The sequence below is a fragment of the Oryctolagus cuniculus genome, chromosome 13 (genome assembly GCF_964237555.1).
Source record: "Oryctolagus cuniculus chromosome 13, mOryCun1.1, whole genome shotgun sequence".
Classification (NCBI taxonomy): Eukaryota; Metazoa; Chordata; class Mammalia; order Lagomorpha; family Leporidae; genus Oryctolagus; species Oryctolagus cuniculus.
Window position 1 is genome coordinate 73,916,163 of NC_091444.1, and position 27,611 is coordinate 73,943,773.

Sequence of the window (27,611 nt, forward strand, 5' to 3'; positions counted from 1 at the left end):
CCTCTTTTTGTACCGATGGCACTTGTAATTATCTCTTGTGTACCATTTTGGCAATATTAGTATAAGATTTATTTTCCCTAACTAACTTTACAGGCTTTCTGACTTAAGGAACCCCATACAATATCCACAAGGTTTCCTCCTAGTAGGATCCATTATTTGTACACGGTAGGTTTCCAACAATTAAACCTGTATTCACTTATCCATTAATTCACTCATCCAATAAAGATTTATTGAATGCTTACTTCTTTTAGAAATATTTAAAGTACTGGTACCATTATTGTAAAATACAGGCCAGGTGTCTGTCCCTCAACCCTTAGACATTTATGGATGAGTATCTAATAAAAATATGAATGAATTGTGGGAATATTTAAAACTGTTCCTTTTGATTTTGGACTTAGACCAACATAGATCAAATCCTGGCCCTGTGGTTTTTTGAGCCAAGTGATGCTGGAATCATTATTAAAATACTCAGAAACTTATTTCATGATAATACCTATCTTGCAATGCTATTTGGAAAATCAACAAGCATATAATTTGCTGGCACACATTTATAACTCAATAAATATTAATTCCCTTTCTATTGTAGGACGGTTTAAAAAAACTCTTTTATTAAGGACATACAAAAAGTAACAACTTGATTACTGGTTTTGTAAATGATAAAAATAACAAATCTATTCATAAAATAATTTCTACAAATCATATTAAGGAAAATTTACTAAAAGTATTTACAAAATCAATAAAAAGGAAATTATATTTTATTTTTTACTTTAATTTCTTTTTTTAAAGATTCATTTATTTATTTGAAAGGCAGAATTACAGAGAGGCAGAGGCAGAGAGACAGAGAACGAGCTTCCATCCACTGGCTCACTCCACCAATGGCTGCAACAGCAGGAGCTGGACCAATCTGATCCAGGAGCCAGGAGCTTCTTCCAGATCTCCCACATGTGTGCAGGGGCCCAAGACTTGGGCCATCTTCTACTGCTTTCCCAGGCCACAGCAGAGAGCTGGATCGGAAGTGGAGCAGTGGGGAGTTGAACCGGAGTCCATATGGGATGCCGGCACTGCAGGCAGTGGCTTTACCCAATACGCCGCAGCGCTGGGCCCAGGTGTAACTCTTGAAAATGCTGTTTTCACATTTATGGTTTTTAATGATTAAAATTAAGCTAGTCTGGCCCTAATAAAATCAATTTCTACAATTCATTTACTCTGTGATTGATCCCTTGGCAACAAAAAGTAAGTGCAGAGAGTATTTAAGACTTATTTAAATGTGGCAGATGATTACCTCTAAAACCAATCTTAAACTATTGCATTGGTATCCTGTTCTTCCAATATTTTGCTCTTATAGTACTTACAAGATATCTGCAGATAATGTTCTTGGTTTTATTATAGCATTGGCAAAGGGTGTAAATACCTGTTTGACTTTTTTTCTCTCAAAACTGTCTTGGGCAATGGTATCACTTCCTTGGGTAATGGTATCACTCCCACTTCAAAGGAGAAGAGAGGGTCTTTGCTCAGTAATTAGCTTGCAAGGGATCCAAGGGAGAGTCTGAACTGACTACCAACATACACTTTCTCTTCCTTTGCAGAAACATGATTATTCTCCTAATCTTAATTTGCTATCCTCATTTGCAGCTAAATTTGATTATGTAATTAAGTTCTTGCTACAAAATGTGAGATCAAGAGATTTGTGCCATTTCTAATCCGGCACCTTTGGAAAAGCCTGTTTCTTGCAACAGCTGGAATCCATAACCTGCAGCAATCCAAACTGACCAGACAGACAATAGCATTGCATCACTGTACGAAGGAGCAAAACAAGTCGCATCACATATGTTCAATTGAATGCAGTGCCTACTATGTGTCAAGAACTGTTCTAGGGGCTCAGCATACATAAGAAACTTTTCTTTGTGCAACTTTCACTCCAGTGTCCAAATACAATTGGTAAACAGGCTGGACAATAAATTAGCAAATTATAAAATCTGTTGTAAAACTGAAAAGCACTGGAGAGGACATTGTGGTTCAGCAGATTAAGCAGCTCTGTGGAATGCACTCACTATGCAATCACTGCATAGGATTAAGTCTCATGTCTGCTTCCAATTCAGGTTCCTGCTAACGCACCCGAAAAGCAGCAGATGATGGTCCAAGTATTTGTGGGCGGACTGCCACCCACACTGAGAGCTAGATGAAGTTTCTGGATCCTGGCTTTGACCTTGCCCAGTCTTGTTTGTTGTGGTCATTTAGAGAGTGATCCAGTAGATGGAAAATCTTTCTGTTACTTCCTCTCTCTTTGTTACTCTGCTTTTCAAATAAATAAGTAAATAAATCTTTTTAAAAATTTTATAGGGAGAAGTGAAAATAAGAAAGATAAGGGAAATACGGAATGTTGGTGGGATTGAGGTAGCTCAAGAGGATAAGTGACATTACGGCAAAGTCTTTTCAAACCAATCAGAACAGGCATGGAATATTAAATAATGGATGCATACCACTGGCTAAGATCTACCCTCCATGCCTTGTGAAACCATTGTACTCCTTTCAGTGATGCTGATACCTAGGGTATTATCCCTGTGACTCTGCCTTTTGTATATATAACACCTGAGTCCCCTCTGGAACATCAATAAAAGGCAAATTCCTAGGAGAAAAGGTCTATGGTTTCATAGTTCCTCCTCCTAAACCAGGTTGAATTTCCTTTCATATATCAATAGAGTCCCTGAATCCCTCCTTTAAAATATGATGGATCGTCAAAAAGTTCATGAAAAAAATGCATATTATGAAACATCTAGGCATGGAATCAAAGTTTTTTGCACCAAATAAACACATGATTTAAATCAATTTTTTCCATGAACTTTTTGAAGTGCCCACATACTCATAAGTTCAAGTGACAGCCTTTTCTGAAAGACAGTAAGCCTCTTACATGCAGAAGCTGTTTCTTTTTTGGTAACTGGCTCACCATTTTGTCCATAATTTGGGGAACAGAGAAGACCAGAGGTGTTCAGCAAATATTCGTAAAACAAGTGAATGAATGATTAAGCAGTGATGTCTCATTATGTGAGAGGGAGTATTCTCCCGATAGTTATACCTGATTTCTGAGATAACTGAGCTCAATTGTAGCATCTTTAAAGCCAACAAAAATACTCAAGTTGAACTGGCACTTAATGAATAGTTAGTTTGTCAATGATGTGTTGAGAGAAACACAACCATAAATATGATAGGATCTTCTGAGCCTCCATAGCACTGAGACTTGACTTACTCAGTAATGAATACACTAGAAACTGTTTATTACAAAATTCATACTAGCATACACATAGTAAAGTTTCAAATGAAAATATCTGTGTGACTATTCAGAGCTCATTATCTTGACTTGTAATAAAACTTGTATCAGTCAAACCTCAATAACTTGGATTTAATTTTCCTCTTGACTTTGATTTTTAGATATGACTAACTTTTAATACTACCATGGATCCATAGGTAACAGAGAATGAGACAGCTAAATGTGATAAAATAGGCATAGAAGCAAAGGCAATGACCTTCCAGGAAAATCTTCATCTCTCGTATTATTTTCCACATCTGCACAATTATGGGGTGAGGTTTGATGAGCTTCAAGGTCTTCCAGGAGTCTCCTTTCTAATGAATCTTAGTTCTCAGTGCACTTAACATGAACATGCACTAATTCTTGCAGCAGACTCTAGATTGTCTATACCAAAGGTAGGTTATATACCCGAGGATTCACCATATTTTGCTGGAACTGGGAGTCAAGATTCCTGGTATGTGAGAGCTGTAAAATGTCCAATTAGAGTCAGATCATTTCCATATCCACCAGAGTACTTGTCTAGATGAAACTAAGCTTTTAATTGTAATCAAATTTAGTAGCTGCTTTTGATTCATATTTATGTAAATAATAAATTACTAAATTATATTTTTAATCAGTAGAACTTTCACTTGTTTTTAATACTTGGGGTCATTATTTTTAATAACCATTCCTGCGATGCTGACCACAAACCTCAGCTGAAGCACAAATTAAAATCAGATGTACCAACCAGTGTTTTTGTATCTCTAGTCTGAAAGACATTTAACCCTTTAACACTCTAAAACATAAGGAAAATTGCTATTCATTCAGAGTTCTGTTTTGTTCTTAAGTGGCATTTTGAATTTGTGTTTGCTTATTCTCTCCTCAGCCTTAGCTGGAGGTGTTTTCTCTTGTTTTGCTTCATCTTGCATCTGTTTTGCAGATTATTGCTCTGGTGATAAATTTTAATTTTTTTATATATATATTTTATTTCCAGGGTATTTATTCTATTTGTACCCACTGACTTACAGGCCAGGATGGTGATTGTTATACAGTAGTTTACTTTTAAAAGAAATAGGACTGCTCAAGCAGCTAATACGGGAAGATGTATCACCAGGCTGAATAATTGTGACAACCATAGACCGTATCAGGGCCTGTTTGTTTGCACAATACCCTCCTGCATTAAGAAAGCCGTCCCAGCTGTCTTGGGCTCTGGAGTCACCCATTTCATCACTTGACACTGCGGCAGATGTTATGGATTGATAACAGACTTCACTTCATTCACTCCACATCTAAGATTACCTCTGGAAAAAAAAAATCTAATGCATTATAACCCTCCCAGCCATTTGTTAAAAAAAAAAAAAAGATCAGCAATTTATTCCCCTTTTAGCATTAAATGGTGTTTTTTCCTTCTTTGAATGCACATACTACTTAAAAATGGCCATTTAACACATTCATTGCATGGTTTTTCTACAGGCAAGAAAATCAGTGAAAGACAAGAATGTAATGATTTAATTGAATTAGGACCAGATCAGATTTAGAGCTGATGACTCATATTCTCATTATATCTGAAAGATGCTGCTTGCCCTTAATGGTAGAGAGAGACACTGTATTCACAAGTTTGTTAGAAATAAGTGCTTCTTCATTTCTGAAAAACTGCAAAAGAAGAGCTCAGTCTGGGATTTAAAGGGAAGTATAAAATCTGTATTAAGTAGAACAGATTTCGTAGCTAAACAGCAGATTCTTCAGTTCAGGAAATTCAAGGATTCCTGCAAATAGGATTGAGTGTTGCTTAAAGATCATGCAATGAAACAGTCTGAAAAGTGGGCATTTCCTACATACAAACAGATTTTATGGAAAAATGAGGATAAAAACGAATAAAATTGCACTATGTGCTTGTTTCAACGATGTGAAAATGCTTTTGTGTGCTAACAGGGTGGTTGTGTTGTTCAGATTATAGAATAGCATGAGATGGAAATGCATTTCCAAATTAAGTGCAGCAGGAGGAGGTGTCCAGATAAACCACAGGGCACTGAATCTCAAGTCTTGAACGGGTGTGCAGGAACTTCAAGTTTGCCTACCACCATTTTCCACATAGCTTTCTAGCTCAAAGGTTTCTTTGAGGGTCAATTGTTTTCTGTGAATCCATAGCATTTCTATGCCCTTTTACTCATAGGCAAGGTCAGCAAATCCTCAAGCAGGCATAGATGCTCAGGGTTATTGAGAACAGGACAGAAAAGACAGAGGATGAAGAATGGACATTGGGTGACAGGAGAGTCTGATTAGATTAGTGCACCCTCTCCCTCTTCGGGTGCTTGGCAGTTTCAAGTTTCTGTTCATTTTTGTTTTGCTCTTCCCCTGTGCTAGAATGAGCCACACAGGCCAGATATCCACTTACAGTTCACAATGGAAAAATGGAAATTAGAAAATTTACCTAAGGGGGCCCACAAGGGAGATAGTGTGTAAAACCCCTGCCTGGGGAACAGGCATCTCATGTGGGCACCAGTTTGAGTCCCGGCTGCTTCACTTCCAATCCAGCTCCCTGCTGGTAAGCCCAGGAAGGCAGCAGAAGATGGCCCAGGTGCTTGGGTCCCTGCATCCATGTGGGTGACCTGGAAGAAGCTCCCAGCCCTAGCTTCTGATCAGCTCAGTGGCCGTTGCGGCCATCTGGGGAGTGAGCCAGTGGATGGAAGACCTCTCTCTCTCTGTAATTCTGTCTGTGGAATAAAATAAATAAATCTTTCTAAAAGAAAAAGAAAATCTGCCTAAGGTCTCAGAGCTAACCTAACTCCATTTCAAACAAGGTTTCCCACTGACTGACCAAATACTCCTTCTACTCAATGTTGTGGACTCCAAATGAGAGGAATCAATGTCATTTAAACAAAACCGCGGTGCACTCCATTTCCCATTCTATTGAGCACCAAAAGTAGAAACTATTCTTCTGGTAGCTGTTTTCTGCACCCCTTTTATTCTCTTTTCTCTCTGCGTTCCAGTGGAAAGCATCGGCAGAGCAGTAGCTGCTCATGGGCCAGAGTAGAAAGCAGAGAGTAGTTACCACCACAAACACAAGTAGGAATTACCACAATGACGTTCAAGTGCCGTATCAGTCTATGGTAATGCACAGTCACTCAGTGTCAAGCAAGGGAGGTTTGAATCCACAAGAAATATTGTAACATTCATCACAGGATAGTTTGACCAGAGTATCTGAAAGCAATGCAGGAAAGATGAGTTATTTATTTGTGTTATTCACACAGAGTTTTGGTCTTATTTAGTACTTCATATTGATTAGGGATAGGAGTGGATGAAGAATTATTCTGGGGCTACTAATCATCATGGTTTCAGAACCCTCATGAAGGTAATAGCCTTATATCTAGAAATGCATGGACTGACATAGCTGGGAGTATTATATGATTCAAATGCAGCCCATGAGAGTAACTGAAACTTGACAGGGGAGTTTACAATTCCAACGCCAGAAAACTGAGGAAGCAAAATGACCACAGCCTTGGTCACAATAGGCATTTGTTTGAGGAAGAGGAGAAAGTGAACTGGGAATACAGACATCAAAGCAATGAGTGGTTTCTCAACAGCAATGTAGGGAGAGTACAAGGAACAACATTCCTCCAAATTCCCAAACAGAAAGAGCTAGAAAGAACAAAATTCCAGGTCTGTGATCAAGTCAGGCTAGGCTTTGCACAATCTTTGGGTCTGCTGAGGCAGATCAAGTGGGAAAGCAGACAGAAGTAAAGTGGTTTAAGAAAAAATTTAGCATAATGGTGAAAAATAGAAAGCGGTGACGTCTAAGAATACAGATAGCCAGTGTGGACCCTGGTGCAGGGGCCAGATTTATTAGGGCCCCAGACACTGATGAGCTAGGGCAGGAATTGCCACGTACTCCCAGTTGTGGTGAGGTTCTACAAACCTAAAAGGAATCCTTCATTTCTTTATTGCAGGCCAGAAACGTTTGTTTCATATTTCATCACATGTATATCTACCATACTGTAACATTTTAAAATAAGGGTGCATCTTATTAAAATTGGTGTATTTCATGATTATCATTGGCTCTGATTTTTCCATTAGTAACCCAAATGATGGTGATTCTTACAGTAAAATGTGTCTAAAATTCAAAGTCAAATAAAACAGGACACAAAAATAACTTGAATAAGATATAGATGCAGTCAAAATGAATCCAGAATTTTGTTCCATAAAAATTATTTATTTTCACTTTATTTTAAAGAAAGAGACACAGAGAGGAATGCATTCTATCTGCTGGTTCATCCTCTAAATGTTCACAACAACCAGGTCTGGGACAGGCCAATGCCAGGGCCTGGAACTCATTCCATATCTCCCAGGTGGTGGGAGGAATAAAAGTATTTGAGCTGTCACCTGCTGCCTCCCAGGGTGTGTATTAGCAGGAAGCCGGGGCAGAATCGAAGGAGCTGGGACTCAAACCAGGCACCCTGAAATGGGAAACAGCAGTACCAAGTGGCATCTTAATTGCTGTGCCAAATGCCTGTACCCTCAATGCATCCAGGATTTCTTATGACAATGGCACCCAAAGGGAGACTCTTTGAGATCTTTGAGATGAAGATCAAACAGAAAGAGAAGGGATTTTTGCTGAAGGAGTCATCCATTATTTGATTAAGCTGAATTCTTATAAATTGCCTCTCAGTATGTAATTTGTACCTGTGAGATTATTAGCATTGAAGCATGTTTTATTTTAACTTCAATTAATATAGCAAAGAAATGATGCCAAGTGGAGCATGAGACCAAGCCATAAACTGAGAATGTTGATGTTGATGGGAGAAGTTCTTGATCCATAAAATTATGAAGGTGGGGAAATATGCAAGGGGTCATATCAAACACAATCTGTATGAATATACCTTGGAGTATTTCAGTCTTAAATAGGAATCTCAAAATGGAGGTTTTTTTTTTTAAAGGCATAGATTTCATTTTCCACTTTAAAAAATTATGCATGATCCGTAGAAGTTCTATTCTATGTTGATAATTTTTAAATGTGAGATTTAATATGCTTTAGTCATTGTGTTTTTCTAAAATGAGTTTATGTTCTCTATTTATCTTATGCATTTGAATTCTTTGGTTAATGCGCACCTACACATGAAATGGTAATGATTCCAGTGATATAAAACCACTAATTATCTCTAGCTCTGTGATCAGTCTTGTATATAACATAATCAAAGATAAAACTCCAGGCCTTAAGGAGTTTGCTTTATGAGACAGAGATAAAATAAAATTTGCAGTCACAGGAGGATATATCTGTACTGACTTGAAGTGAAAATGTTCTCTGAGTTGGCATGAGAGGAAGGCCATAATATTTTCCTTTTGTGTCATGAAAACTCAGTGTCATTTAGCCCTCTCAACTAAGTTGCTAGATTTTCTAAGACCTTTCAGGAACACTGTGATCTTTGCATATGGGGTCATCAAAGGCAGCAAGACAGTGTCCCTTCCTAGGATTATATGGCCATCTGCATGGTGTCTGGTGCCTTTAGGGGAAAGTTTCACCTGCCCAGCAGTTAGTTGTGTCTTGTCCTTGAGGACACTGTAGGATCATTCTGATCTCAATAGATCTACAGGTGAATAGATGAATTCTCTCTCTTTTTTTTTCTCTCTCTCTCCCTTCATCCCTCCCTCACTCCCTCCTTTCCTCCTACTTACTTAGATGAAGGCAGATACATGTTCTAGGTGAAGTTGGGAATTAAGGATCCTCATTTCCATATTATACCACAAAGGGAATGTTTTGCCAGTTTGCTCCTCACCAGTCTACAGAGATCAAAACCGTAATGCTTTCTATCACTTGATGATGTTCCACTTCCTGAGAAATGCAAGCAACATGATGTATATGGGTAATGAGGGAATTGAAAACAACGAACAGAAAAAGACAGCAATAACTTGGTTAAGGATCTCAGTAACCCAAGGCAGATGGTATATCCAACTGAAATAGAATAAATTAGTCACATGATAATTTTGACAATACAACAAAACTAATACAAGTAGATTTATGTAGATTACCTCCACCCACACATACCTCTTGGAAAGGTAAAGAGAAATTTTCAAATATAAAGTCCAACAGAGAAGCTAAAACTAAAAAGATAAATCTCAAATTGGTGACCTACCAGATAAATTTTCACAACACAAAGTGAAAGCAGAGAAAGGCAAAAGAAATGGAACTCATGAGAGAAAAGAGTCTACTTGGAGGACAACCAGAAATAACAAAATAGGAATAAAAGGTTTGGGAGAAAAAGAGAGTGAAAATTTATCATCAAATAACATTAGCAAAAATTTGTTTTGGCCTGAGTCTTGAGATTTCAAACTGCAAAGTCCAAGCTGTAAAATTAGAAATGAACCATAGTTTTACCTAGTCTGAAGGAAACATTGAAGTAATAGTAAAAAGAAAAATCTCCTGTGTACCAGATAAGAATGCTAAAAAGGAGAGGCTCAAGGTAGCATGACTTCTCATGTGTAACGTAGGTGTTAGAATATCGTGGAATAACATCCACAGCCTAGGGAGATACAGACTGCAACGACCAGGCAGCAGGTAGAAATGAGGTGAAAACTTGAAGACATGCGCAATATATTAGTCTTATTAGAAAGCTAGATTTTTTAAAAAAATTATTTATTTTATCTACCAGAAAGGCAGAGAGAGAGAGAGAGCTAGCTCTCATCTGCTTGTTCATTCTGCAAACACCTACAACAAATGGGGCTGTATCAGGCCAAAGCAAGGAGGCGGAACGCAACACAGTTCTCTCATATGAGTGGCATGGACTTAAACACTTGAGCCATCACCTGCTGACTCTTAGGGAACTTGAATATGGAATGGTTCCAGGTTAACCACTAGGGCAATCTGACACGACCCCAAGGAACAGCTGCTCCACTTCTGATCTAGCTCTCTGCTAGGGCCTGGGAAAGCAGTAGAAGATGTTCCAAGTCTTTGCACCCCTGCACCAGCATGGGAGACCCAGAAGAAGTTCCTAGCTCCTGGCTTTGGATGGCGCAGCTCTGGCCATTGCAGCCATCTGGGGAGTTAACCAGCAGATGGAAGACCTCCTCTCTCTCTCTCTCTCTCTCTCTCTCTGTGTGTGTGTGTATCTCTGCCTCTGCCTCTCTGTAACTCTGCCTTTCAAATAAATAAATAAATAAATAAATCTTTATAAAAAGAGTTTTCTAATTCTGGAAAGCACTTGGGCCATCCTACACTGCCCTCCCGGGCCACAGCAGAGAGCTGGACTGGAAGAGGAGCAACTGGGACTAGAACCCGGCGCTCATATGGGATGCTGGTGCCGCAGGCGAAGGATTAGCCAAGTGAGCCATGGCACCAGCCCCCCAGCAGTGTTTTTCTTAAAGCATAAACAGATTAGTAACATAAGGACACAGAAGATTTCCTATCACCAACAAGCTCAATAAATTATATTTTATATAAAAGTTGTTCCAAGCAAAGAGAGTGAGTATATTATTTTCTTAGAGCCATGGAAGATTTGTGAGAGTTGCCCATGTGCTCAGACTCACAGACAACTTCAATAAATTTCAAAAAGTAGAGATGTTGACACCAAAATGATATAAATGTCATCTCAGATATCAGAAATAAACAACAAAAAATAGCTCAAAACTTCTTAACTGTTGGGTTTTAAACAATTATCCTGAAGAATCCCTGGGCAAAGAGGGAATCATGAAATCAACAAATATTTTTCAAGAAAAAGTAATGGAAAGCAGAACGCTCCATACCAGACTTGGCAGCAAATGAAAGCATGCAAACAAACCAGAATCGATAGCATGTCAATTTGACTCTGGGCGAATCCGTGTAAACTAAGTTTTCATTGCAGCTGGAGGGGTGGTTTCAGTGGAAATGCTGGCGGCTCGCACTGCTTGAGGAGGAGGGTCATGGGAAAAGTCCCCAGGACAGATTTTGTGAAGAAATAACTTTTTCAAGCCATACTCAGGGTGTTGAGAACAGCTCCAAAGAAACCTGAGAATTGTCTGAGAAGGAGAATCCAGAAGACTTGAGGTCACCTTGGAAATGGGGGTGAGATGACAGGTTGCAATAAAATGGAAGATTCCAGAATTCCTATTACTACAGAAAAATAGTTAATGTGCAACACTGGCCTTATCTTTATGCATCTGCTGATTGCTGCTTTTTCAAAACCTCCGGAGCATGACCCTTTAATAGTATAATGTTCACATATCCTTCTCCCGCCTTTTCTCCTTTTTAAAGACAAGTTGGGGGTGGGAAAACCCAAGCAAACAAAAAAACATTTTAAAAATGGAGAAACCGCACCATGGTAGGTGGCAGCTGAAAGGGGTTCTTCGGTTTCTCCAAAAGCTGTGCCTTCGTTTTCTACACCCAAAGCTGTGGTTGAAGGCTACTTGGAAAAGAAACTCCACTTTGACTGTGGCTCTGCAGAGGCTCCTTTTTTTGATACAACTGCCACAGAGGGTGCATTGTCATGCCTGATAAAAGGTTGTTATTGGAACAAAAAAATGTGTTTTTTCCTTCCCATGTAATATGTAATAAAACTATTCTATGAAGACTCAATGAACTCTCTCAATTGAGAAAAATACAGACAATTTTCATTATAAGTGAATGTCTCCAATTCATTCCTTTTCTATGGAAGGAAGACATGCAACAGTAACTTACTGTAGGCCACATTTCATAAGATATAATCTATTCCATTATTCTTGTGTATGTTTCATATGAAAAATGTTATGAAGTTTTTTCCCCTCACAAAAATACATATTCGCTTATCTCATTAAGTCCCTATCTCACACAACACCCATTCCCCTGCTGTCGCTCAGCTCCCCTGCTCCCCTACCAGGGTCTCCCCAGACTGCATTGCTATTTCAAAAGTATAAAAGAAATGCATGCATTTCGTTCACACACAGTCAGTCCATTATTCAATTTAAAATCTCTGGCAAATGTAGATGAAATTCTGAGAATGAAATGAACCAGGTTGTGGTTGACTGCGCCTGATGAGATTCAGCATTATCTCCAAAATGCTATGACTTACATTTTTTTGTTATATGTAGAATCGCAATATTTGTTTTCACAGATTATAGTGTTTTAGCCTAGCAATGACCTTACGCTGGTCAGAGGCAGGCACCCACATGGGAAAAATTAGAGAGTATTACAGCCCTTAGCATTGCATTTCATCTAATACTTTTCATATTACATATGCCTGAATTTGTATATCTGCTTAATTACAAAATCAATGCATGCTTCACCTTCAAACACTGTAAAGTTTGGAAGCCAAATGTTGCAAGTTTTCTGGCTCTTCTCCCTTTTACCAGTAAATATATACCTAGATGTTCACTGTTACAGATTTGGTGTGTATACCCCCCACACAGACACCCTTACACCACAAACACACAAACATAAATACTCATATTCAATTTATACACTTTCATTTTTAAAAAATTATAAATAGTACTGTAATTTTATTCTGCTAAACTAGCTTCTGCCTCAAACTTTCCCATGCTCCCACCTATAGATATATTTCATTTCTTAAGTAGCCATATAGTATCTACTTTCCCTTTAAAGCCAAAGCTACTATAAATATCTTTTTACATATAGTTTTGACTAAATGTAACTCCAAGGATCAAATAATTTTATGATAAAATGTGCATATTGATATTTTTTTAAACTTTTATTTAGTAAATATAAATTTCCAAAGTACAGTTTATGGATTACAATGGCTTTTCCCCCCATAACTTCCCTCCCACCCGCACCCCTCCCATCTCCCGCTCCCTCTCCCATTCCATTCACATCAAGATTCATTTTCAATTCACTTTATATACAGAAGATCGATTTAGTATATATTAAGTAAAGATTTCATCAGTTTGCACCCACACAGAACATGAAGTGTAAAATACTGTTTGAGTACTAGTTATAGCATTACTTCACATTGGACAACACATTAAGGACAGATATCCCACATAAGGAGTAAGCACACAATGACTCCTATTGACTTAACAATTTGACACTCTTGTTTATGGCATCAGTAATCTCCCTAGGCTCTAGTCATGAGCTGCCAAGGCTATGGAAGCCTCCTGAGTTCACTGACTTTGATCTTATTTAGACAAGGTCATAGTCAAAGTGGAAGTTCTCTCCTCCCTTCAGAGAAAGGTACCTCCTTCTTTGACGGCCCATTCTTTCCACTGGGATCTCACTCGCAGAGATCTTTCATGTAGGTGTTTTTTTTTTGGTTTTTTTTTTTTTTTTTTTTTTTTTTTTTGCCATAGTGTCTTGGCTTTCCATGCCTAAAATACTCTCATGGGCTCTTCAGCCAGATCCACATTTTGATATTTTTAAAATGTGTTATTTATTTATATATTTATTTGAAGGATAGAATGACAGAGAGAGGGAGAGGCAAGGAAGAGATATCTTCTATTTGCTGATTCTTTCCCTGAATATCTACAACATTTGTGGCTAAGCCACGTCAAAGTCAGGAGCCTGGAAGTACATCTGGGTCTTCCACGTGAGAGGCAGGGACTCAAATACTCAAGCTTTAATCTATTGCCTCTCAGGATGCACATTAACAGGACGCTGGATTAGAAGCAGGCTGGGCTCGATCCTGGGCATTCCAATGTGGGATATGGGCATCACAAGCTGCGGCTCAACCCTCTGTGTCACAATGCCAGCTCTCATTTTACCAACTATTTGACAAATAGAGTGAACGAGAAAGGGGAGAGTGAAAGAGAGAGAGAGAAAAAAAGGGAAGGGAGAGGAGAGAAGAATATAGAAGATATATGTATCATATATATATATGTATGCATGTATGTATAGATGATATAGATATAGATATAGATATAGATATAGATATAGATATAGATATAGACATAGATATATTTCTTCCATCCCAGTGGTTCACTCCTCAAATAGTGGTAATTGTTGGGAGAGCCCAGGCTGAAGGCAGGACCTAGGAACCCCATCAAAGACTCCCACGTAAGTGTCAAGACCTCATTATTGGGTCATTTTCCCCTCCGCTCCCAGGTACATTAGAAGGGAACCGTATTGGAAGCAGAGCAGCCAAGAATTGAACTGGTACTCTGATATGGGATGACAGTGTTGCAATTGGTAGCTTAATATACTGCACCACAACACTGGCCCTACAATGTGGTATTATTTTCAAACATTAGATGAAAGATTGCTGAAATGGGTTCAGCTACAGCCCTATCATTTCTGTGTGTTTGTGGCCATGGGAACATTAATAATGTCAGTGTCCAGTTTGTTCTGGAAGAACTTAGCACATGTCCTAAGTATTTACAGGATTGCAAATAACATAAAGGAAAAGTAAGCAAGGGTGGCATAGTCAGTCAAAATCGCCCCAGAAAAAAATGCATTTGGTTACATGTAGCAAACACATATGTATAAATGAGATAATACACTATAAACAAGGTGAAATGAAATGAAATCTCATCAGTACCAGTTCACATATATTAAGTCTGACCTAATGAAGCTAAAATTACAATCTCAGCTCACACAAATAGACCATTGGGAGATGAAGTATCAAGTGATAATGTATATTGATATATATATATTTATATAAAATCAGTGCTATTTAAATATTTTGGTTAAAAGGAAAGTTTACAAACAGTCCTCCCAAGAATTCAGGGTCCTTGTTTTGTGCAAAGGGTGGCCATTCTGATTTACAGAACAACACCTTGAAGCCTAAGTTCCTTTCACTACATTCAGAAACTTTGGTTTAGGGAATGATTTTTTTTACAATGACCTGTTTACTATAGGTGTGCTATTTATGAATATATTATTAGAAATGCGTTTTGTGGAAGAAAATATAAAAAAGTTAACATTGAAACTGTGTTAAGGGACAGATTTTCTTTAACTCTCATCTAGTTTTGCCTATTGACAGTGGTCTCACTTTACATTTCTTTGCTGCTCAAGTCATTAATAGATTCTCCGTGTCAGTCATGATACCATTCTTACATCCATAAGTATACAAGTACAAACATTGAAAGCATTGTACAAAAGGAAAATTAAGTGATTTGCTTGGGGAATCAAAAAGCCCAAAAAGAGCGTCAGTCCTGCTCTATCATGGATAATAGAAAAGAAAATCAGCAAGTTTGGAGGCCATATGTCAATCACATAATCCTTACTATACATCTGATAAATTCCTCATCACTTACAATCAAGACATATCAAAACCAATGAGGAACAGTCAGCTGGTTGATCGACAAGCAGGATTTGAATTTCCATATTTGAAATAGAAAAATCTATTTTTTCTTAGTCACTTCCATTAGAATTCCATTTATCAGCATAATAAGATTTGGGAAACACTTTGATAAGTCAAATTGTCTTTAGAAGAATGAATTTGTGTACCACAACAATAAGAAACACTTGGGAAATTAATGGTTTAATTTATGCAGAAAACATGACCGTAAGGAGGGAAACCATTCATATACTGTATGACAGTAATTATTAATTTACTCTTGGTTAGTGTAGAACTAAATTCAGGCTGGCGCCACGGCTCAATAGGCTAATCCTCTGCCTGTGGCGCCAGCACACAGGGTTCTAGTCCCGGTCGGGGCGCTGGCCAGATTCTGTCCTGGTTGCTCCTCTTCCAGGCCAGCTCTCTGCTGTGGCCAGGGAGTACAGTGGAGGATGGCCCAAGTCTTTGGGCCCTGCACCCGCATGGGAGACCAGGAGAAGCACCTGGCTCCTGGCTTCGGATCAGTGCAATGCACCAGCCACAGCGCGCTGGCCGCGGCAGCCATTGGAGTGTGAACCAACAGCAAAGGAAGACCTTTCTCTCTGTCTCTCTCTCACTGTCCACTCTGCCTGTCAAAAAAAAAAAAAAAAAAAAAAAAAAAAAAAAAAAAAAAAGAAGAAGAAGAAGAAGAGCTAAATCCAGAACTCCAAGGCATATTTCTGTTAATTTCCTAATGTGTTCTGTAGATGCTACTATTAGATTCAAGATTATGAATTGTATCTTGAGAATTAAAAATCAGTCGTATTATTATTAGCATGTGTCTGGGGAAGCCTCCTTAAAGTCTATTTTATTTTATTAATGCTTTTATTTATTTAGTTGCAGGGTAGAGCGAGAGGGGTAGAGAGAAATGGTGAAAGAGAGAGAGAGCGAGGGAGAGAGAGATCTTCATCTGCTTGTTTATTCTCCAAATCTCTCAATAACTAGGTCTCAGCCAAGCTGAAACCAGGAGCCCAAAACTGTACCTGGGCTTTCCACGTGGGTGGCAGGGATCTAGGGTATTTGAGCCATCTATGGTACTTGAGTTCCTTGAATGATGCAAATTAGGAGAAAGTTGCATCAGAAGTAGAGTAGCTGGGATTAGAATCAGGCACTCCTTGGGGCTGGCTCTGTGTCTTAGAGGGTACAGCCACCACAGGCAGTGCTGGCATTCCATATGGGGGCCGGTTAGAGTCCCAGCTGCTCCACTTCCAATCCAGCTCTCTACTATGGCCTGTGAAATCAATAGAAGATGGCCCAAGTCCTTGGGCCGCTCCACTCACGTAGGAGACCTGGAAGAAGCTCCTGGTTCCTGGCTTTGGATCAGCCCAGCTCTGGCTGTTGTGGCCATCTGGGAAATGAACCAGCGGATGGAAAACCCCTCTCTCTCTCTCTCTCTCTCTCTCTCTTTCTGAGACTGCCTCTCTGTAACTCTGCCTCTCAAATAAATAAATAAATCTTTAAAAAAAAAAAAAAGCAAAAAGAATCAGGCACTCCAATATGGGATTCAAGTGTCCCAAGCGGTAGCTTAACCCACTGTACCACAGTGCCCACCCCTAAAATATATTTTATTAATATCCATCAAAAATTGATCACTGAACCACCAGATAGATGCTTTACCAAGTATTCAAAATTTCCACTCCAACCCATTTGCAAAACATACAATGGAGCGTCACTGTGGATAGGCATTAGGAGAAACAAAGTGGTGTCCTACTTATCTGCACAGCTTCAGCTGTGATAACAAGTACAAGTCTGAGAAGCTGTGGTGTTCAGTAATCAGTTGCCAAACTGAATCACAGAGAGAGGAGTTTAATATGACCCTGAGGTTCAAGGTGCTTATAATCTATTTAAGGAAACAAATTTAATATATTTGATATAATACAGAAAAGAAGTAAAGGTCAAATTTCTTGTCATAAACTCTAATGATAAATATGAATTCAGAATATGAGAAGATAAACCTGCAGAATAGTATGCTCTGTGTCAAACTCAGAAAAATACTTTTTTTTTTTTTTTGCCATATACTTAAGGTAGGTTTAAAATATTTGACGGCATTCTTATGGGGGGGAAAAAGTAAACTGATGAAAGCATTTGAGCAAAAAGTCCATTCAAATGCTACAAATCATATCCAGATTTGTGAATGGCAAATTTCTGTAAGAATTGAGGAATCCGGTATTTAAGAATTTTCCCCCATATTATTTTCTGTATGAAAATAAATGAAACAATAATGAGTTGTTCAGATTTGAGCTTTTGAGTCTTCCTCCTCTTGCAAAAATTAGACATGGAAAGAAAACAAGTCTAAAAGTGACTGTGACCTTCATTAGTGGCTCAGATCCTGGAAGACACTTCATCCTACCGAATCCCCATCAACTTTGGCATTTTCCCAATTGATCTTTTTATATTTTGTCAAATTCATCTCTCTGCCATGTACTTCCTCAGGTTTGTCTGTGATTTATTCTTTTCTCCTCTTATTGAGCTGAAAAATAAATTGCACTCACATGTTCACATATTCTAGGAAACAATTAAATTCAAGGTCAAGATCAAGTGAAATCACTTAAATTTCCTTCTCTTTCTCTCTCTGTCTTCTCTCCTGGGCTTTATAATTGAACACTGTGGGTTCTCTCTAGAGATTTTAGAGGAGTCATTTTTCCAGTTTCTGCTCTCTTGTAGATAACAATTCAGAACCAAAAATCGTGTATATGTGTGTGTATACATGAAAAAGAGGCATCTCACTTGTATATATGTGTGTATTTATTATATAACTATTATAATAATCGCATGATGATTATTGCCTCATTTTTATGCAGAGACAAAACTGAATAATTAAGATGGTTTGAGAGTTTGCTTTTCTGCGAGTAACCCACCCTTTGAAATGAGAAGAAATTGTGTTCCAAAATAAGCATTTTTAGAAAAAGCAATATATTGCTGACAGATTCAGTCAACAGCAACTTAGAGACATCACTTTCACCAGCACAAGTAGGAAACCTAAGACTGTGCTCAAGAACTTGTCCCTTCACCATCCAAGCCCACTTTGTTCTTTCCTCATCCTCTTCCTCACCTCAGGTTGTGCATCTGTAGAACCGACTAGGTCTGCTATTTGGGAGGGCAGAAGCAATTGTCTCATTCATTCATCTATATGTCTGACAACTTGATATAAAGTAGATGGATGAAGAATTAAGTAACCACATGTAGAAATGATCGCACTCAAATATGCATTACAGGTCACTTAGAAGCAAGTGCAGAGTTCCAGAGGACAAAGTGACAAAGAGGTAGGGGATGATATGAGGCCACTTCAAAAAGTCAGTGGAAATGGAATTAATGTACTAGTTCACTTTGGTGGGAAAAATTTCTGAAATCCATGCATAGTGTTTCATGACACACATTTCACATGAATTTTTTGAAGACTCCTCGTTACCCGCTGTGGACATTTCTCCATCCTAGTCTGACTCCTGCTTGTCCCTCAGGCCTGGCATTTGCTAATCCTGGATGTTCTAAACACAGCTCTCTTTCAGAGCTAACAACTCTATCACAGGTAGGAAATACTACCACGTTTTCCTGCCAACGAAGTGCATAGCTGATGAATTGCCTCTGTCAAACAGTTTTCTATTAATTTCCAATTCAAAGTAACTTTTTTGCTCACTCAGGATATAGTTGCAAAGTTAGTATTCTTTGCAGTCCCCTGGTATTGAAAATAATTTTCTCACAGGCTAAAAATGTCTCTCAAAACCAAGAGGCAGCCTGATATCCCAGAGATTCAGGCACCTGTTTTCTCATGACTGTTGATTGTGGCAGAGATATTTGTTGACTATTTGGATGGAGAGGTTGCAGATTTGAGTATGCACAGTATGGAAAGAAGAAGACAGACAGACAAACAGTGATTTCTACACATTTCTGCCTGCTCTCAGGTAGCACTATGATTTTGGCTTAGAGATTGATGTGTGCTTGTGTTGCTTTGTTATCTCAAGCATTCTTACATGGATGGTTTAAATCATTTTCCTGTAGTTTTCATAATGAAGAGAAGTAAAGGCTAAAGCCAGTGACCACATATTTCAATAACACATTACTCTTCCTGTTTGAATGAATTCAGTCACTCTTTCAAATCAGAGCAAAACTTCACAGTAACTCTGAATTTACCCAGGGAATCTCAGAGTCTAGTTTTCCAATTGAAACATTAAAAAAAAAAAAAACTCAGCAAATTTTGGACAACTCATTGCCCTCTAGCTTTTCACGTTGCATTACTCTATCAAAGCTAATTGAGATAAATAACTTTTACATTCGTTTATGATCTGAAGTTGCCTCTTTACTTTGTTTCACTTTGCCAAAGCATACCTGATTATTCAGTATTTCGGATGTGGAACTTAAAGAAAATTATCCCCTACTTATTAAGTATAAGGAAGATTTTAAAAATAACCATACAGTTTTAAATTTGGATGGGCACCACATAATTCATATAAGGTGAGTTAATATACATAGTATTCAATTTCATATAGTTCTTTCATGGTTTCATGACTTAGAATTAAACCCCACATGTCACCTGCTGAGCTCTCTGTCCTACTTTTCTCCCACCTTCTGTGAGTAAAATTCCTTTTTCCTTTTATTCATAATTCAAAGAAATGGACATCTTTAATCAGAGATCACACGTTTTATTAGGCCAAAGCCACAAGGAATAAAATCCAGGTGTTATTCCTCAATTGTAATTAGTAATTTTTAAAGTTTGAGGGCAGTTCAATCCATAGGATAAATTAACAGTCTGTAATAAATCCTATTATTATGTCTCTAACTTTAATCTTTCTTAAATGATTAAAGTTTGCTGTACAAAGGAATCTACTGTGGCAGAAATGACCAAGGACATATTAAATGAGTCCAATTCTTACATTGTCTTATGTATTTCAAACTGTACCCAGAATGTCATTATTTTTAAATATCACAAAAAAATAAACTATTCAACTAAGTATTTGACTCCTGTGAAGAAAACATCCAATACCTTATGGGATGCACATTTTCATGAATTTTTACATAAGAATTATCCTGGCTGTGTATTATGTTTTCCACATAATGGTCAACTCTCAACTAATTTTACTGCTGTATTTTAAGATATTTATATTTAACATACATAAGCAAGCATAGTAATATTTATATGGCACTAATTTGTAGATTTGAAATGTCCCAGTAACTTCTGGTAAGTATATCAAATGTTTTATCATAATTTTCTGAAACGTTAAGAACTAAGTCACTCAGGCAGATTATCAATCTTCATTATTTTAAGGTTTTAGTATTTCCTAAAACTGCGATCTAGTTAAACACTTTGAAAACAGCAAAATTGTAACACGTCTTTCACATGATTTCTATGAAAAGATTTATTTTCTTTCTGATGGTACAAGATAAAGTACACCTATTAATAGCATTCATCTTTACTTCAACATTTAAAAATATGTATGCCTTAGTACATAACTGGAATTTCTTCCATAACCCCTATGATGTTTGTCAGAGAAACTTGGGTTTTCTGTCACTGAAAAATGGTTTCTAAATTGTTGACTTTTCTTGTTCACTATCTTATAATCTCATTTCCCTTAGCAAATTTTAGCATATCTTAGTCATTTGACACAAAGAACAGCTATAAAAATACTATAAAGCTATTTTATATTAGTTTTTTATATTCTCTTAAAACAAATTTGGTTAGTTTTAGATCCACAAATATTGAACATATTGCATTCACAAAGTTAGCTATCACCAAACCGCACAAATTAATGAAGTGCTATTTATGGAATGATATGCAATGAGGTTATAATTTTCAATAGGAGTCAGGCACCAAATACAGTAATAGAAGCAGGGAGAAATTGTCATGTAGAAAATGAATTATTCTAAAATTTTAATCTCCCAATGAAGCTAGTTCTTAGTGAAGCTCTTGGTAATTTAACATCTGCTTAATTAAATTATTTTGCAAGGCTTCATAAACCCTGATGGTGGTGAATATTTTATGGAAGAATTACAAATGATCCTTGTCTGCTTTAAGAGTCAGCTGAAGACTTATCTTTTCCGCAGAGCCTTACTGGGATCCTTATTCATTCCATGAGCATGATTAGCAATACCATCCTGATCTTTTCTCATGGTCATCTTGATTATATATTTTTTAGAATTTGCTTATTTATTTATTTTTGAAAAGCAGGTAGAGAAGGAGAAAGCAATACAGAAAGAAAGAGATATATTATCTGGTTCACTCCCCATATGCCCACAATAGCCAGGGCTCGACTAGGTCAAAGCCAAGAATTTGAATTTCAATCCAGCTCTCCATGTCACAAATATTTGAGACATCACCTGTTGCTTCCCAAGGTGCAGATTAGCAGGAAGCTGGAAATGGAGCAGAGCTGGGACTTGAACCCACGCGTTCTGATATGGGATGTGGACATCCAAGAGGCATCTTAACTGCTGTGTCAAACATAATCTATGTATATCTAGTCTGTAGTTAAAGCAATAATTTTATATTTGTATTTTAGAGTCTGAATTATCATGTTATTGTACAGCTATCATTCCAAAGACTTTTTCATTCCATATTAGTTTTCAATAGTATTTTCATTCTGTAAATTTTTTTCTAATTCCCTACTACATATGGCGTATTTCACTATATCAACCATATATATAAAGTACTCCCACTTTTGCAGGTGATGAGATGATGCAATGTAGCTATGACCATCTTCAAAAATCTACTGCCCAATCAGGAAGATATGCCCTGGGACAGGTCATTGGCAATAATGCAGTATAGACCGTGGTGCATTCTAACAGCAAGGACTGTAGAGACTGAGTATTCAGCAGGAAACATGTTTCTTTAAAAAAGTATATTTATTTATTTACTTAAAAGTCAGAGTTACACAGAGAGAGGGAGAGGCAAAAAGGGAGAGAGAAAGAAAGAGAGAGAAAGTGAAAGAAAGAGAGAGAGATCTATCTTCCAAGGCTAATTCACCCCGCCCCCTACCCCGAAAGGCTGCAATGGCTAGGGCAGAGACAGGCCACAGCTAGGAGACAGGAACTTCATCCAGGTCTCTCCTGTACGTGGCAGGGGGTCCAAGTACCAGAGCCATCTTCCACTGCTTTTCCCAGGCCATTAGCAGGGAGCTGGATAGGAAGTGGAGCAGCGTAGACACGAACAGGCGCCCATATGGGATGACAGCATCACAGGTGGCAACTTTACTTGCCACACCACAGACAAGCTGTAAAGAAGAGGCTTCTAAATTGTGTTTTAAAACAAGAGGAATTTGGCTATGAAGGAATATTTAAAAATTATGTACCAAACAGATAAAATGGGAGCAACTCTAGGCTTAGAAAGTAAGGTACAGGGAAGACAAATAATTTAATTTAAGAACATGAATACATCGAGGGAAAGCGGGATCAAGTCAGATTGGGATGAATTTTAAAACATTTTGAGTATGAAGATAAGAAATTTGAACTTTCTGTGAAAGTCATCAGTACAACCAAGCAGATACCCTCAGATGCTGTCTTCTCTGTGAGGATATCAAATTTTCCACAAGTTTCTGTGCCTAGTAGTTACATACTTAAAGATCCAGCAAATCTGGTCCTCCTAGACTAATGCAGTAAAAAAATGTGGGAATTTAAATGATATCCATGTCCAAAGTCGGCAGGCAATATAAAGTATTAACAATCAGGACAAATCTCTAGTACTTGGTATGACAGCCAACAGTTTATCTAATTATATCCAGTCACTTTGCCCTACAAGTTGGCTTAGAAATCTTGATAAAACAGGCTTGCTGGGAGATTGCTATTTCCTGTGTCTTGCACAAAGCAGAATTTACTCTGAGAATGGCCTTTCACCTAGTATTTTTATGTGCGTGCTTCCAAAACCAGGAAGTCAATGAAATGTAGAAAGATTACTTTTCCTTAAATGAAAATTTGGCATTATTTAAAATTCAGAAAAAAGCAATTAAATAGATTTGTTCTTTAGATTTTATTTCATCACATCATCCTTTCAAAGCTAAATGAGCACCTACTACATAATACTATGCAGACTGACGGAGGTACAGAAAAGAACATGTTCTGGCTAAAGGAGCTGTAGCCTGGTACAGTACACACAATGAAACGGTTTAGTAAATTGTGAGAAGTAATTCAAAGGAAATGTGAAACATCTGCTGAGAACCCAAAAAAGTAGTTTCTCTTTCACTGAATGTATTGTTACTGAACATCAATCTAGTAAATTTCAAAATCATGGTATTAATCAAAACAAAGCTGTATTTATTCATTTAATCTCCCTTATATTTCTGTACTGATAGCAGCAATATGCTTTATAACTATGCTGGTTTAAATGCATCTCTGTTCAATTGTTAGGTCAAGTAGGGATTCCAAAGGGGAACCTGTGGTTGCTATGCTCAGCCCCCACCTCTTACTCTCCGTCAATGAGATTTTACACACTGTGTGGTCTATTGCCTCGGGGAACTAAATTAGGATAGACACATTAATCAGTTAAGACAAGTCTTGATTTATTAACAGCCCGTATTATGAATTTCGACAACCATTCCCTGTACTATTGGACAGAGTCGTTTGTGCAAATCTTGCTATGCATTTACTGCAGATTTAACAAAACTCATTGTTTTAATGTCTGGGTCCTCATAAGGTCCAAGCTAGAAATAGTAGTCCAACAGTAATGAGAATCAAAGTCCTTCATCAAAAGATGGTTTTAGTGGAAGTGAAATGACAAATATTAATTCTTCTGTTAAACAATGAAGTGAAAATCTGAAAATTTCAAATACTTTCCTCCCAAATTCATTTCCTCATATGTAGGCTATTTTTAAATATTTATCATTTTGTAGGGAGAATTTTGTTAGGGCCATAATCTTTTGCTTATTCCACTTGAGAGATCCTTAGAGTTGGCAAATTCCTAATGTTCTAAAATTTTCCCTCTCATTTACTGTATTTGTGTGGGCCTAAAATACCTTCCCACAGTTAAAAAGATAACAGAACTATAGAAGCTGACACACAGAGTTGGAATGATCCTTATCTTGCTTGCAGTAACACGATTCTGCTGTGTGACCAAGACGCTGGGAACCTTACCTCAAACCCACATATCAACAAGATACTGGATCTTGAATAACAAATTAGAGGGATGGGAGGGAAGGGCAAAGGAAGCCTTCTCTTCAATAACAGCAAAGCCATCTCTATAGGGAGGCTGGTCCTCTGTGAGCATCTTGGTCCCTTCTTCTTCCCACTATGGGTAATCCTCTTTCACTTTTGGAACAAGTTTCACATAAGTATTTCCCTCTGAAGTCAAGGTCACTTCAGGGAAAGACCTTATGATTTTCTCCTACTTTTCCTTCTACATTCTTCTGCCTTGCCATCCTAGCCAAATCAGAAGTCAATGTGCTACCACCTAGGGGGTCTCCCAGCCTCCCACTGTGTCCCTTTGCATTCACGGAGTATATGTCTTCTCTTCTCTGCTATTTGGTTCTGTTCTCTAAAGCTGGTCTTTTCAACTTCCTTTCTTTCTTACTCTGAGATGCTGTGATTTCAGAGTGAAAACAGAGAAGAATTACTTTATGTGTACGAAGTTCCAAAATGTTCCACTGATCAATTCACAAGAGGCAGGAGGAATTAATGTGTGGAAGTGTATGCTCAAGTCAAACCAAAACTAAACCCATCCACTAGGGGGAAAAGAGTCCTTTATGGTTTCCAGTTCAAAAAGACATAATTACCATCTTCAAATTTCTATACGGACAACTTAGTTCTCCAGTTAAATAAGGAAATTTATAAGCCCTTCAAAGGTCACATGACGATGACACAAATCAAAGCACAAGCACCATGTTTTCTGTGATAATTTGGACATTTACCAGCACATAGTGTTATGCATGCTCTAATCCAAAATAAATTTACTGAATATTTAAGATTTCTGGACAAAATGAAGCTTGTATGAGACATAAATTAATATCCTAAAATGGAGATTGAAATTTGGATGTTTCTGTTTGGGGTCACATATATGTTCATGGTGTTACTTGGACTGAAGTGCTAATGTGACATAATTTCTTCCACGTAATGTTACATGTGCCTAAATCATTAAAATAATTCATAGAATATTCAAAGGATTTGGGCTAGCTTTGTGGCATAGCGGATAAAGCTGTACCCTGCAGCACTGGCTTCCCATATGAGCACTGGTTTGAGTCCCAGCTGCCCACATCTTATGCAGCTCCCTGCTAATGTCCTGGGAAAGCAGAGGGAGGATGGCCCAAGGGCTTGGGCTCCTGCCCCAACATGGGAGACTGGAAGAAGCTTCTGGTGCCTAGCTTTGACCTGCCCAGCCCTGGCCCTTGTGGCCATTTGGGGAGTGAACCGGTGGATGGAAGATCGTTCTCTGTCTCCCTCTCTCTCTGTAACTTTACCTTTCAAATAAATAAATAAATAACTTTAAAAAATTAAAAAAGAATATTTAAAAGACAGCCAAACTAAATGATATTTTCCTGAGGCAAGAGTGTAGAAAAGTCAGGCACCAAATATGCAATTTCAGGTTTCTGGTAAAAATACTTATTCATAGTCACAAACTTATCATTTGATTTACTATATATTGGAGCCATTTCCATGGGTTTCATCTACAAAATCACTTCATTTGCACAGTGAGAATGTTTATACCTACTCATCCTGCAGAATTCTTTTTTTTTAAATATGGACAATTTGTAAAGCATTAAGGAACTACAGGAAAAAATACATTGTGTCTGGAATAGTAAGAAGGTGGGTCAAACTATATCAATATCCTTTAACATTTATGTAGTGATCTCTTGCTTTCTCTAGTGACATGCCTGTAACATGGCATTCGTTAGTTGTCCCTGGGAATATGATGGTGGGAGATATGGTTTCAAAAAAATTGTATTCCCAAAGGAAAGTATTTGAAAAGCACTGTTAACCCCATCCAAGCAGGAATTATTAAGTAAACCCCAAACCCTACATATGCAGAATAAGACATTGGAAGTAAAGATCTTATATATTCCTAAAGCAGAGACTTGTCTTCAGTGTCTAATATACATGCAAAACATTGCATACTAACTCTGGCAAAGGAAAATTTAATGGAAACTGACATTCGAAATTTTCTAATAGTGGTAGAAAAACCATCAATTTTTCATTTTTATAGTGTATTTTCAATGGGGCAAGGAGAAGAGATTAGAAAAGATGCAAAATTAGAAAAATGAAGTGATCTTTTAATAAGCTTTATCTTCCTTTGGACCACAAAGTGCAAATAAACATGAAACAGATGGCTTGGGTTAAGAGGTCACAGAAAAACAAATTTAAAGTCTCGAGACCCAAGTGTTCATGGCAAAATGCTTGCTGAGTCCTATTAAGAACTCAATATCATATTCGAAGGTTTGAAAATCCAAAGGAACATCACAAGCATACTTCAGTGACAGATCTCTAAGGTTGCAAAACTCAGAAGAATGCTCGGACTGAAGTGTTTGCAAGGAACTCCAGCCTCCAGGTGACTGGGAATTTGCACACTTGGCAAAGCGCTTCTGGTGTGACTTCCTACGCCATTGGAATTTTCGTTTACCATGCCAGCATGTCATTCAGAGGGCCAAATGAGTAAGGTACAGTAAAGGAGGGAAAAAGCAGTGTGGTAGAGCTGAGGTTGGAGGCCAGCACATGCCGGACTCTGCAGTCCTTGCTTAGAAATTTGGGTTTTGTTCTGTGTGCGATGGAAACCCATTCTAGGTTTTACAATGGGAAGAGACTTATGGGAAACCATATGACTCAGTTTGCATTTTCAGCAACTACTTTTGGTACAATGGGGAACATTATTTGAAATGGGGGCAGATTTATAAGTGAACTCTCCAGTCCACAAATGACGGCTCCCTGACATAAGAAGCAGGGGTGAGGGGTCAGTGTTGTGGCACAGTAGGTTTAAGCCACTACTTGTGGTGCCAGCCACCCATATCAGAGAGTTGTTTTCTCTCTCTCTCTTCTCTCTCTCTCTCTCTCTCTCTCCTTCTGTCTCTGTCTCTCTTTCTCTGTTGCCCTGCCTTTCAAATAAATAATAAATAAATAGTTCATGAGAAATGTAAGCAAAAGATAAGTTCATTTACAAAAAATAGAGATGCAAGGTTGAGTGCACAGGGATAACTTTTGTATTAGATGTAGGAGAT